Source organism: Ictidomys tridecemlineatus, chromosome 11 (assembly GCF_052094955.1).
Source record: "Ictidomys tridecemlineatus isolate mIctTri1 chromosome 11, mIctTri1.hap1, whole genome shotgun sequence".
NCBI lineage: Eukaryota > Metazoa > Chordata > Mammalia > Rodentia > Sciuridae > Ictidomys > Ictidomys tridecemlineatus.
Genome location: NC_135487.1, coordinates 65,023,839 through 65,038,165, shown reverse-complemented (window position 1 = coordinate 65,038,165; position 14,327 = coordinate 65,023,839). Strand labels below are relative to the sequence as shown.

The following is a 14,327-nucleotide window of genomic DNA, read 5'->3' as shown; positions in this document are numbered from 1 at the left end:
TGCAGATGCTAGTTCACAATATGTTGGGGTGCTAAGGAAAAACAAAGGTACTTTGGATTAGGCAAAGGGGAGTGAAGGCGGGGAGTGGGCATGGGGGCAGGAAAGGTAGTAGAATGAACTGGACATTATTACTTTGTGTACACATTTAATTACATGACTGTTGTGATTCCACAGCATGTACAACCAGAAGAATGAGACATTATACTCCATTTATGTAGGATGTGTCAAGACGCATTCTACTGTCATGTATAACTAATTAGGGCAAATTTTTAAAATGAAAAAAATAAATAAAATTAAAGAATAAAATATCACTAGTGGGAAAAAAGTTCTTATATTCTAAAAGAACAAAGGTAGAAAATGTTAGATTTCTTTCTACAATTGAAAGATATAAAACAAGTAGGTGAATTGGGGAACAAAGTCAAAGGAATTTATTTAAGAGCAAAAGTATGTGAGAGTCCACTTTTCTTCACACTATGTTCACAATGATAAAATTATCAATCTCTAGTGGGTGATTGTTGCAATATAAATTATGGTCTTTTATTCATTGGTTTTTAAGACTTTTTTTTTTCCTGTTGATCCCCACATGGTGAAAAATGACCAGTAAATTATTTTATGAATTTGATTTTTAGTGAGCTTGAAATGTGATAATGTCCACAGCCCAGATTATCATTCATAAAAATGAAGCACTTACATTTAAACTCATCCTCAAAGCATGTTAAGAGTGCAGAAATTTAAAAAAAAAAATTGTGTTGCAAACTTAGTTCTTAACTCTTACAAATCCAGGATTTCTTCTAGCAGGATAACTTGAAAAATAAAGGAAAAGTTGTAATAATTTTATATCCTGGGCTTCTGATGATTTATAATAAAACATCAATTATATTCAATGTTTTAAATGTGAAAAATGAGTATAAGAATTATTGTTTATTAAAAGTAACAGAAGTGCTATTTATTGAACTCTCATTGACATTTAAGCTTATAATAACCTCGAAGACTATTTATTAATATTCCCATTTTATAGATGGGAAAACTAGAGGTCAGAGAAATTAAATACTGTGCCAAAGTCACAGGGTTAGGAAATTATATAAATTGAACTAAAACTCAGTTTTAACTCAAAGTCTAAAATGCAAACTTTAATTATCTGGGATGAAGAAAGGCAAGAGGGGAATTTGAATAATATTTTTGTACCAGCTGGAGCATACAATGCTAGGTCCAGATTTTGTGAGATCTGAAGCTTCTAAAAATTTGAGAAATTTTTAAGAGAGTAGATTTAGGAACTCAGACAAGGTCCATTGACCTTCCTGAGAAATAGTTTTGATGTTAGATGCTTTTGCCTAACCGTGGGATATTAAGCATTCTGAGCACATTGGAGGTAGGTTAGGCTAAATCAAGAAATTCATCTTGGGGTTGCTTTCAAGGAAACAGCCGACAACCCACGCCCACCACTCCGGGTGGGGGTGCTCACACCACTCCCTACACTTAGTTTTATAATTATTGTTGTTGTTTTGTTTTGAAAGAATAAAGCATAACTCCCACTGTAACAGGGGATCATTTATACATGGGTTTCTAGTAGTAAGTATCATTGCTCTGAGTTGAGACTCAAGTTTCAGGTTTTCTTCTTAAAATCATATATTCAACACCATAATGTATTGCCTATCTACTATGTACTAAGCATGTGGCTAGTTTTTGTACACTAACAGAGAAAAATCACTCTTATCCTAATGAAATTTCTAATTTTTGGAATTTCATTTAGAGCATCTCTTCTTGAAGAGACAGGTAAAAAAAAAATGGTGCAGTCTATGTTTTTTTTTTATCTTTCCATCACCACATATTCAATGAGGATGTTGACTTTTCCTGTGAGATGTCTTTTGGTTAATTCTTTTTTTTTTTTTTCTTTTTAAAGAGAGAGTGAGAGAGGAGAGAGAGAGAGTGAGAGAGAGAGAGAGAATTTTTAACATTTATTTTTCAGTTCTCGGCGGACACAACATCTTTGTTGGTATGTGGTGCTGAGGATCGAACCCGGGCCGCACGCATGCCAGGCGAGCGCGCTACCGCTTGAGCCACATCCCCAGCCCCTTGATTAATTCTTAATTCTCCTTTTGTACTATTGCAGGGTCTTATCTCCTCAAACCTGAGTTATTAGAATACCTTCTTTAAAGTTTCTTCTTTCAACAAATATTGCACGCTAGGTGATAGATAAGTGTGCTAGCTACACATCTCTCTTTCTCTCTTTCTAAATCTCTTTCTTTTTTCTTCCTTCCTTCCTTCCTTCCTTCCTTCCTTCCTTCCTTCCTTCCTTCCTTTCTTTCTTTCTTTCTTTCTTTCTTTCTTTTTTTCTTTCTTTCTTTCTTTCTTTTCAGAACTAGAGATTGAACCCAGGGGTGCTGTACCACTGAGCAACATCCCCAGCCCTTTTTATTTGATATTATTTGGAGATAAACTCTCCCTAAATAGTCCAGGTTGCCCTCAAACTTGGGATTCTCCTGCCTTAGCCTCCCCAGTCACTGGAATTACAGACATGTTCCCCCATGCCTGGGTACACATCTTTCTAAACTTTACATTTTTTTTCCCCTCGTTTTATTCTGTGTACTAAAAATCGAATCCTCCTTACCTCTCTTGGATCCTTGAGATTTTTTTTTTCTCTCCATACTAATGACACTGAACATAATGAAGCTGAGTCTTCTGAAGACTTCAGGAAAGTTTTGAGTCATGCCATTCTGAGAAACGGCAGCTTGAATTGATCTGAAGTATGGCACATGTTTAGATGGACAGCGTCCTGAGCCTGTGCTGGTTTGAAGATAAAGCTGAAGCCAAGACAATATGGGAGGAGGATGCATTCATTCTGAACTCCTGCTACCAGGAAGGCTGACTCATGTTCAATAAGTATTTATTAATTGATTGACCCTAGTGCATGTCGAAGGACAGACAACTCTGTGCGTGGTGTTCAGCCTTGTTGCCATCGTCTGGCTTGGATTTATGCCTTCAGCCTCTTCCTTCCATCACTTACCCTGATTGCTTTAATGCTCTTGAGCATGTTATATTCATTCCTACCTGTGCAGTTTCTTATGCAATTTCTCTTGTAAGCCACATGTCTTTCCTGCTCTAAAGCAAAATTTGTGATACCACATGTTTTATCCTTCAAAATTATACTTCTATAATCTCTATTAACTACTGCCATGCATGTTAGTCATGTATGATGTAGTTAGTGGTGAAAATGTGAGATTGGGGTGAGAGTGCTAGGATTTTATTCCTGAGTCTACTATTTACTGCCTTTATTACACTGGGCAAGTTAATTTACCACCACACGTCTCAATGTCTGTGTAAGTAAATTGGGGATAAATTGTAGTACTTGCCTCAAAGTTGTGAGGATTAAATAAAACAGTTTGTTTAATGACTCTGGTCCTTCTATGTGCTCTTAATACACATTGCTCTTAATAGTCTTAATATTCATCTTAATCAGCATCTTGTGGATACCATATCATAGACATTTCCTCTATACAGATGGTCACTGAATTATAATGGTTCAGCTTAAAAATTTTCAACATTGCATTGGTCAAAATTGTACCCATAAAGCCATTCTGGATTTTTACTTTAGTACAATATTCAATAAATTACATGAGATATTCAACACTATGTTATAAAATAATTTTGATGTTAGATGCTTTTGCCCAACTATGGGATAATAAGCATTCTGAGCACATTGGAGGTAGTTAAGCCTAAATCAAGATGTTTTGCAGTTTGGGTGTTCTTTATTTTCCATAGTGCCTAGTACAGATTGGACTAAAAGTAAGCATTCCATAATTCCTAATCGCACCCAATGTATATTGAATGATTCATTGCAATGAATAGCACAATTATTCTCAGAGGAGTGCCACAGGGCTGATCTGAAATATATTCTTGCCACTCTGTGTTTCTAGTAGCAACTCTATTTTAAAAGCTACCAAACACTCTGAATTCTCATTTCGAAGTTCCCCCCCATCTGATCCTGTTTCCACTGCTCCTCACCTCTCCTCTGCAGGGATAGCTGCTTTGCTGCCATGACCTCTCCTGGTGGGGTGCAATTCTCACCGACTTCTTGGATTCTATCCTCCCACCACTGCCAGGCGGACGCCCTAAAACAGCATCTTTCATCTTGTCTTTTCCCCACTCACTGCTCATTTACTTACCTAATAAAGTCGACACTCCTCAGCTTAGATGTGAAGGCTCTTCATAAATCTCTTTTCACCTTTCCTTGCGACGTTCAGATTTTATTTTTGGCTCCATGTGCTCTTCATTCTGGTCTGGGAATCTTATTTGTTGTCCTCTCTCAAAAGGCTCTCCTCATTTCCTCTCCAGAGTTTGGCTGCAGCTATTTTTCCTACTTATCATATCCTTTCCTGTTCCCCACGCTAATACAAATCCTGCTTATCCTTCAAGACACAGTTAGAATTCTATTTTATGCATAAGGTTTTCCTTCTACCTCAGCCAACCATGAACCACTCGTTCACTTAAGTGCTACAACAGAGGTTTATTGGGTGCTTACTGTATACTAGGTGATATGTGAAGTTTTCAAATTATTAAGATGAAAAAAGGTCAGTTTCTATTCTAAAGAACGTCAGTTACCCCTTTCTAATCTCTATAGCAGTCATTGGATCACTCATTTTGCCATTGATTTCATATTGCAGATCTTTTCTTTTGTTTCTCCCCCTCCATTTTAAATTGGTGCATTATAGTTGTACATAATGATGAGATTTGTTGTTATAGAATCATATATGCAGATAATATAATTTGATCTATATTATTCCCCAGCTCGTCCCTGCACCCTTCCTCTCTCCCACCCCTTGGTCCTTTTCCTCTACTGATCTCCCCTGGATTTTCCTGAGGTCCGCCCCCATCTTTCTTTTTCTTTTTCCTTTCCAGCTTTCACATATGAGAAACAACATAAGACCCTCGACCCTATAAGTTTGGCTTATTTCACTTAATGGTGTCTAGTTCCATCCATTTTCCTGCAAATTACATAATTTTATTTTTCTTCATGGCTAAATACAGCTCCCGTGTGCATATATACCACATTTTCTTCTTATCTATTCATCCATTGATTGACATCTAGGCTGCTGGTTCCATAGTTTGGCAATTGTGAATTGTGCTGCTACATGGGTATGCATGTATCCCCATAGTATGAGGGCTTCAATTATTTAGGATAAATACTGAGAGGTGGTACAGATAATAGGTCATATGGTGGTTCCATGCCAAGTCTTTTGAGGAGCCTCCATACTGATTTCTATAGTGCTTTATACTAATTTACAATCCCACCAACAACATAAAAGTAATCCTTTTTCTCCTCATGCTCTCCCTCACTTATTATTATTTGTATTGCTATTGACTGTCAATCTAATTGGTGTGAGATGTAATCTCAGTGTATTTTTTTGATTTGCATTTCCCTAATATCTAATGATGTTGAACCTTTTTTCCTGTATTTGTTGACCATTTATATTACTTCTGTTTGCCCATTTATTGTATTATTGATTGATAATATTTAATTAACTGGTTAATTTAGTTATTTAATTTTTTGGTATAAAGTTTTTTTTAGTTCTTTATATATTTTAGATATTAATACTGTCAGTAGAGCAGCTAGCAAAGCTTTTCTCGAATTCTATATGTTCTCTCTTCACATTCTTAATTATTTCCTTTGCTTTGCAGAAGCTTTTATTTTGGTGACATCCCATTTATTAACTCTTGGCATTATTTCCTGTGCTTTAAGGATCCTATTGTGAAGTTATTTTCTGTGCCTAAAATGCTGAGGAATGGACCCTACATTTTCTTCTAGGAGTTGCAAAATTCCTGGTTTAATTCCTATGTGTTCAATCCATTTTGAGTTGATTTTTGTGCAGGGCAAGAAATAGGGGTCTAGTCTCATTCTTCTACATGTGGATAACCAGTTGTCTTATTGTCACTTGTTAAAAAGGCTTAAATGGATGTTTTCTTCAATGTGTGTTCTTGCTACTTTGGTTAAGGATCAGATGACTGTAGAAGTGTGTCTTTGTCTCTGTGTCTTCTGTGCTATATCATTAGTCTATGTGTCTTTTTTTTATGCCAGAGCCATGCAGTTTTTGTTACTGTAGCTCTGTAGTATAATTTGAAGTCATGTATAGCGATGCCTCCAGCACTGCTTTTTCAGTTTAGAATTGCTTTGGCTATTATGGATCTCTGATTCTTCCAAATGAATTTTAGGACTGTTTTTTTTTTTTTCAAGTTCTATGAAGAACATCATTGAGTATTTAGATAGAGACTGCTGATGTTTTCTAACTTTCTTACTCTATTTGGGCTATTATAAAAAATACCTCACACAGCTGGGAGTGTAGCTTGCCTAGCATGCATGAGATCCTGAGTTCAATCTCCAGCACTGAAGAAATAAAACAAACAACAACAACAACAAAAAAAAAAAAACAAGGAACAATAAACCATTTTGAACACTAGGTAATTTATAAATAATGGAAACTGAGTTCTCAAGTTCTGGACGTTGGAAGTCTAAGGTCAAGGTACCAGCAGATTCAACATTTGGTAAAGTTCATTCTGTTTCTAGGAAGGTGTCTTTTTGCTTTGTCCCCATGTGGCAGAAGTACAACACAGCTCCCTTCAGCCTTGTATAGGACTCTAATCTCTATTAATGCCTGCGAATAATCAAATCACCTCCTAAAGGCCTTTGTTGTCAATACTACCGTATTGAGGATCCAGTTTCCACATACAAACTTTGGGAGGACCAACTTTCCCACCACAGCACCAACTGACATTCTGAATGAGATAAGGAAGTTGGCTTAGGGGACTTGGTGACCGGTTTAAGTTCACACAGCAGATAATGATCTGCATTGTCTGTATTGTTCTAAAGGACAGAAGCAAGTTGATATTTTATTAGTGATCATTATATTATAGTATCTAATAGAATAGCACTCAATTGAGTGTATTAAATGAGACTTTCTGAGTTTAATATATTGGTTTTTAGTTTTTGCTTTGGCAACGATAGCCGCCAGATATAATTTAAAGATCACTGGCTTTTGATTTCAATACCAACAAAACAAATCCATTAACCTGATAGCCAGAGAAATGGCATAGCCATAGATGTCTCACAATGGTCAATACCTTATTCAAAAGTAAATAGGTGCATGACAACAGTATAAGTAAGTGTGCTTGTGTTAGCTTGGCCCTTGGGCAAACTTAAACTAGAATTTTAATAACAGACAAAAATATCTGATTTAATTTTCAATTCTCAAATATGGAAAATATATGTATTTGAGATAAACTTTCCTTTGGGTATTACTGACATAGGCAATGGCAAGGTAGGCCTATTTACATAGATAGAAACTGTTTTTAAAGCAGGAAAATTACATGCATTCCTCTAAACCAAAATCTTTTTCTTAAAACATAGAGAAAAACCCCCCAAAGAAGGAAACCCTAATTGGGGCTTATAAAAGTTTAACACAAAGTGATTTTAAACATTGCATATCTTTTTTTTCTTTACATTCAAAGTAATTTTTCTTTTAAGATTATAGTGTTATTTTTCTTTGTCTTTCTTCATATATATATTTTTAAAAGATTAACTTTATTTCATGGCCATATATCTATTTATAAGCAGTATGCTGCTTGTCTGGCTATAATATTTACATGAATTGATATATATATATTTCATACGAAGGTGGGTCATGATGTAAAGAAAATGTCTCCAGTATATAGCAAAAGTATAAAATAGCTGAACAGAGTTTTTATTATCAGAACTTGTATTATTTTTGGATCATTCTCACTAGACATTAATTCCCATAGGTTCAAAAATTCTTCTGCATGTCTATACATTGCAAACTTGCTTTTAATTATTAATAAAACAAGCAAGTATTAAATAAGAAACATTGTATGATACAAAGAGACAAAATAAGCTTACAGATTTACTGGATTTTGTTTCTCCAGCCTTATGTAATTGCCTAAAAATAAAACAGAAAATTCTCTGTCCTTTTAAACTGGGGATGTACAATGAGTGGTGTGTCCACATTCTCGCTCTTCTCAGTGGTGTCACTAATGGTGCATCAGAAATGAGGATTTATTTTTAATTCCCAGCACTCCATTCACATTTTACTTGTCTTCCCATATCACATAATCCTCATGAGTCTCATTGTCAAATGAATATGAACAGATGATTTTGAGTAGCAATGTCAAGAAATTTGAAAGTCTCAAAGAAAGTCATGGCAAGCGTTAGAACATTTGAGCTAATGGTAAATGTCTGACCACTGGCTCTGCCCTTACCCCCACCATGCCAATAAAGCCATGAATTGTAGTGTTTCCTGATTAACTTGGGGTTAGCACTCCCACCAGAGGTGACTTCAAGCTACAGTGTCACTGAACATAGAGTTAGGAAGCCATTTGACAGATTGTACACTTAGAATGGCCATCTTGACATTTTTGCATGTGTGGAATGCTGGTCTATTTCTGGGTTTTTAAAAAATTCTACCTCTCTAATTTATATTTATATTTCAAATCTACTTGTTTGAAGGGAGCTAGCTTTAAAATACCACTGAGCCATTCCCTTTAATTAGAAAATATGTGCTTGGGTTTGGGGGATATCTCAGTGGTAAAGCATAGGCTTAGCATGAAGAATGTCTTGGGTCTAATCCTCAGCACCCTCTGCCAGTACACACACAAAAAATTGTGACTGAAGTTAGTCACTCTATAGGGTATGACTATTAATGTGTTCAAGTTTGTTTTATTTTTTGAGTAGTAATACGCTCAAAAGTTTCTAATTGAAAAGGAACAAAAGGTTTGAGCAGTCTGTCTATCATCCCTGGATGCTAGCCACTGAAGTTTCTTCGCTGGAGATGAGTAAGTTCATCAATTTCTTATGTATCTGCACAAAGCTATTCTACACAAATGTACGTATCTATTTTAAAAACATAAGTGGTACATAGTACTCATTCTGTTTTCCTTCTTCTTCTTCTTCTTCTTCTTTTTTTTTTTTTTTTGTGTGTGCTTGTAAATATAGATTAACTTTGTGTGTGGTGGGAGTTACCGGGAACTGAACTCAGCAGTGCACTGAGCTGCATCTCCAGCCCTTTTTCTTTTTTATTTTGAGACAGGGTCTCACTAAGTTGCTGAGACTGACCTTGAACTTGTGATCTTCCTGCCTCATTCTCTGAGTCGCTGGGATCATAGGAATGTACCACTCTGCCCAAAGACAAATGTTTTATCTCATTCTTTTTTACATCGGCACAAATAGTACCTCACATGGCTGTTTCATTGTGCTTAAACTGTCTCTTATCGATGTGCACCTGTTAAGGTTGTTTTCTGCTTTTTGCTTTTACATACTCACAGAGTTCTTAGTATGACATTCAATACAGTATGGTTTATATACACATGTAAGTCCACAGTACTAAATGTATTCTCAAATTAATTCCTAGAAGCATAATTTTAGTTTCGAAGTGTTAGTAATGTTTATATGCTTTCTTCATTTTTATTTTTGCTATTGCCAAATTCTCTTCCATACAGGTGGAACAGATCTAGCTTCTCCACACTTTCACCCACACAGTGTATTATCAACTTGTGGATCTTTGCCAATTTGATGCAAGAATAAAAATTTTGGATGACTTTCATTTACAAAGTTTCTCAGATTATGAGTGAGATTAATTCCTTTTTTATTTAAATGTATTTTCTTTTCTCTGAAGTATCTGTATCTTTCCTTTACCATGTCTTTTTTTTTTTTATATTGATATATTGTATAGACAGATTATGGATCCAAATTCTATTTTTCCACATGGTCTTTTCTCTCTCTCTCTCTCTTTCTTTCTTTCTTTCTTTCTTTCTTTCTTTCTTTCTTTTTTTCTCTTCCTTCCTTTCTCTCTCTCTCTGCCCCTCTCTCTCTGCCCCTCCCTCCCTTCCTCTCTCTCTCTTTCCTTTCTTTCTTTCTTTTTTTCTATCAGGGATTGAACCCAGAGGCACTTAAGCTCTGAGGCACATCCCCAGACTTATTCTAGTTTTCTAATGTTGTTTAACTCATCATTCATTTTTGAATTTTATTTATATATCTTCTTGGACACCTTAAATTGTTCTATTTATGTCTTCATGTGTACACACCTGGACTAACACTGCATTTCAAAGTTACAATTCACTACTGAAGTTTCATGAGATATTTTAATAACCAAAAGGCTTACTTCCATAATTTTCTTTTAAAGACTTTTTCTAGTTCTTTTTAATTTTTCATGTGAACTTTGGCACCAGCTTATCTTGTTCCAAAAGTACTTTGATTGATATATTAGGATCATATAATATTTGTAGGTCAGTGTAGGATATTTGACAACTTTTCATGATATGTTTTCTTATCTCAAAATACATATGCGTATTTGTTTCAATCTTTTCTGTTCTTCAATGGTTTTTACAGTCTCATCATACAGTGTTGGTTCTCCCTCCACCCCTTTGGTTAAATTTATTACCCAAGTTTTCATGCACTGTTAAGAGGCCATGTTTTCTTTGAAGCTACAATCACTTCATAGCTCTTGAATGACATAGTTGGGAAATTAAAGATATCTTCTTTAGAACATATTCATAAATGACATTCCTACTAAACCTGTTTTAGTCATTCTTTCACTGTTGTGACTAAAAGACCAGCCAAGAACAATTTTAGAGGAGAAAAATGTTTACATTGGGGGCTCATGGTTTCAGAGTTGGCTGTGTATGGACTGAGATCTCAAAACATCAAGGAAGAAGATTGTGGTGAAGGAAGGTGACTTAGAATATGGCAACCACTCATCAGGTACAAAATGCATACCCTAGAGGAAACCCCCAGTGATCCACTTCCTCTAGTCACACTCTACCACCCAGTTAATCCCTATCAGCAGATTAATGCACTGATTAGGTTAAGGCTGACTCAATCACTTCACCTTTAAATCCTCTTGCATTGTCTCACACGTGAGCTTTTTGGGGACACTTCATATCTAAACCATAATGGAGTCTTTTAAAAAATATTTTTATTAATGCATTATGCATAATAGTGGAGCTCATTTTGATATATTCATAAATGCATATCACTTAATTTCCTGCATTTCAACCCCCAGTACCTAGTAAACCATTTAATGTCAATAAATTATCACAAATGAGCCATGAGCTTCTTGTTGTATAAGAGTAGATTTGTATACTCAACTTATTGCACTGGAAAATGGATACAAATCACCCAAGAATTTTTATCATTCTAATAATTTAGGAGACAAGATAGGTTTTTACCTATGTTATCAAAATTGCATGTGAGTTAACTGGTTTAAATCATTTTCAACAGTAAGCCTTTGTCTCTTTTCCTCTTAAAAAGTCAGTACAGAAGTAACTATTAAAGACAGCAAAAGTACATTTTAAACCACATGCACACATATTTTCTTAAGATATATAGGTGCTGGAGATATAGTTTAGTAGTAGAGTATTTGCCTAACACTCAAGGGGGCCTGGGTTTGATCCCCAGAACTGAAAAGAAAAAGGGATATCCGTCATTCACACTACCAGACAATCTGGGGACTTCACTCCTCCTGGATGTCTGTGCTCCTGGGTACTACTGACATCACTTAAGCCAACTGTGCGTGTGCTTTTACTGCACAGGGATGAAAATCTCTCTCTCTCTCTCTCTCTTTTTTTTTTTTTCATGTGCTTCTTTTACTTTTTACTTTTTTAGTGTAATGACTAGAAAGTACATCATTACATATGAGGCTTGCACTGTGGCTCCCTCATATTTCTCTTTTTTCTTTTCTTAAAATTTGTTCTTTTTAGATATACATGACAGTAGAATGTATTTTGACATATTATATCAACATGGGATACAACTTCCCATTCCTGTGGTTTTACAGATGTGGAGTTACACTGGTCATATATTCATACATGAACATAGGAAAGTCATGTTCAAATCATCCTACTGTTTTTCCTATTCCCATCTTCCGCCCCTTCCTTCATGCAACTTTATCTAATCCAATGAATTTCTGTTAGCATCCACATGTCAGAGAGAACATATGGCCTTTGGTTTTGGGGGACTGGCTTATTTCACTTAGCATGATAGTCTCCATTTACTGGCAAATGCCATAATTTCATTCTTCTTTATGGTTGAGTAATATTCCATTGTGTATATATACCACATTTTCTTTACCCATCCATCTGTTGAAGGGCATCTAGGTTGGTTCCATAGCTTAACTATTGTAAATCAAGTTGCTATAAACATTTATGTTGCTGTGTCACTATAGTATGCTAGTTTTAAGTCCTTTGAGTATAGACCAAAGAGTGGGATAACTGGGTCAAATGACGGTTCCCTTCCAAGTTTTCTGAGAAATTTCCATACTGCTTTCCAGATTAGTTGCACCAATTTGCAATTCCACCAACAATGTATGAGTGTACCTTTTTCCTCACATCCTTGCCAACATTTATTGTTACTTGTATTCTTGATAATTGCCGTTCTCACTGGAGTGAGATAAAATTTCATTTAGTTTTCATTTGCATTGATGAAAATCTCTTCAACTGACATATACAGTTTTTTTTGTGTGTGTGTGTGTGTGGTATTGGGGTAGTGGGGTACTCAATCACTGGCTACATTCTTTGTCTTTTTTATGTTTTCCTTTGAGACAGAGTCTGGCTAAGTTGCCCAGGCGGACCTAGAATTTGCAATTCTCCTGCATCAGACTTCCAAGTAGCTGGGATTACAGGTGTGTTTCCACAATGTCAGCTTCAACTGACATATTCTATTCATAACACCCCTCCAGTAGTGTTTCTTCCTACTCCTGTCTCTATATACTCCTTAATCTTAATCAATCAACAGTTCTTTCTTTCTTCCTTTTCTCAAGTTTCGTGGTCCTAACCATTCCATCAAATCTTGGCATTGATTTTATAAAATCAGTATATACTTTATAAAAAGTATGTATCTCATTTGGATGCCAATGACAATATCTTCTCAGCACTGCCCACGGTAGACAGAAGTTAATACACACAGGGGAAGGACTACTAAATCATACTGGGTATTTTGTATACTCAGCCAAAAGAAAAGAAGAATTTAATCCCCCCACATCATCTTTTCCCATGTCTCAGGAGCCTGACACCTTCCTCAATCACCTAACTAATGTGCGGAAAGAATGAAAACTCTTTGAGAAACCAGTGACCCAGAAAGTTAAAAACCAAAAATTATGAAGCATCAAATGACATGCTATTTATCATTTCTCTTCTATATAAAATCCACTACTTACAGATTCTGCTTAGTGGCTCTATATAAAAAGATTCTGTAGCTGGGTGGTTTACGTGATTTTAAAAAAGGTATATATGCATAACTACCCACAACATATTTTATTATAAAATTATGATTTGCTTATTAAAGAAGGCTTAAAAGATAAAGTAGGAACAAATCTGTGATTCATTCACATTCCTAAATCCAAATAACCTACGCTTTTGCTCTTGAAATCATAATTTTACCTGCATATGTAAGATACAGAATTTTATTCTGCATAACTTACTAAAAGCATGTTTCTTTTTATAGTATGTTTTAATTTTGAATACTCTAAAAGAACGGAAAATAATATAACAGGTTTTTTACATCATCATTCAGTCTAATCAGCAGCAGGAGAGTGCAATATAGCAGTGAGTGGCTGGCTTTGGAGTCAGACAGATATGGGCTTCAATTGTATGTGTCTCCCTGTGTTCTTGGTTTTCCCCACTGATTCAATTCCTAATTTTTAGCTGGGTACATGACCTCCTACCCAGTATGAAGATGATGTTTCCTTTTCTTTCCTGAAGTTAGCAGTTTTATCCAATATGATGTTAACGAAGAGGGGTGAAACTTCCAACTTTATCTTAAGAACGATCATCTATTATTGGTACTGAAAGCAAATTTATTAGTTAGGATTGAGTAAAACTGTGAGGAATTTAGAACCATTCCCCCAGCCCAAGTCAAAAGTCAAAAGTCTCTCTCATAAAAACCCATGAAAGGCAATCTGGGGGAAATATGGCATTTCACAAAGTCTTCAGAGACCCAAGTCTTTCCAGCTTTCTAGTCCCCTGCCCTAGGAATGTGTCTTTGCCAGAGACCAAGATGGCTTCTTGAGCTTCAGCATTTGTGTCTACATTCCTGTCAATGGAAGGAAGGAAGGAAGGGGAGAAGGAATGCCATACACCAGTACCAGGAAGCCAAGGTCTATCCCTAGACTTGCAAGGTGATCAAAACTGCTTTTACCAGCTTAGGCTATTCTTGATCCATCTGCGGCAGATCACTGCTAATTGAGACACCCTGAGCCATAGAGAAGCATTGGCTGAAGGATGAGCTAGCTGTATCACTCACAGTGAGCACAGGACCTTGATTTTGTGGC

At 35.8% G+C, this 14,327-nt stretch overlaps 1 protein-coding gene across 2 annotated transcripts in view; it reads right to left on the bottom strand.

Moving 5' to 3' along the window:
• Positions 1-14,327, bottom strand: part of Adgrl2 (adhesion G protein-coupled receptor L2) — a 619,253-nt gene that overhangs the window by 416,389 nt on the left and 188,537 nt on the right. The gene's annotated exons all lie outside the window — the stretch shown is intronic.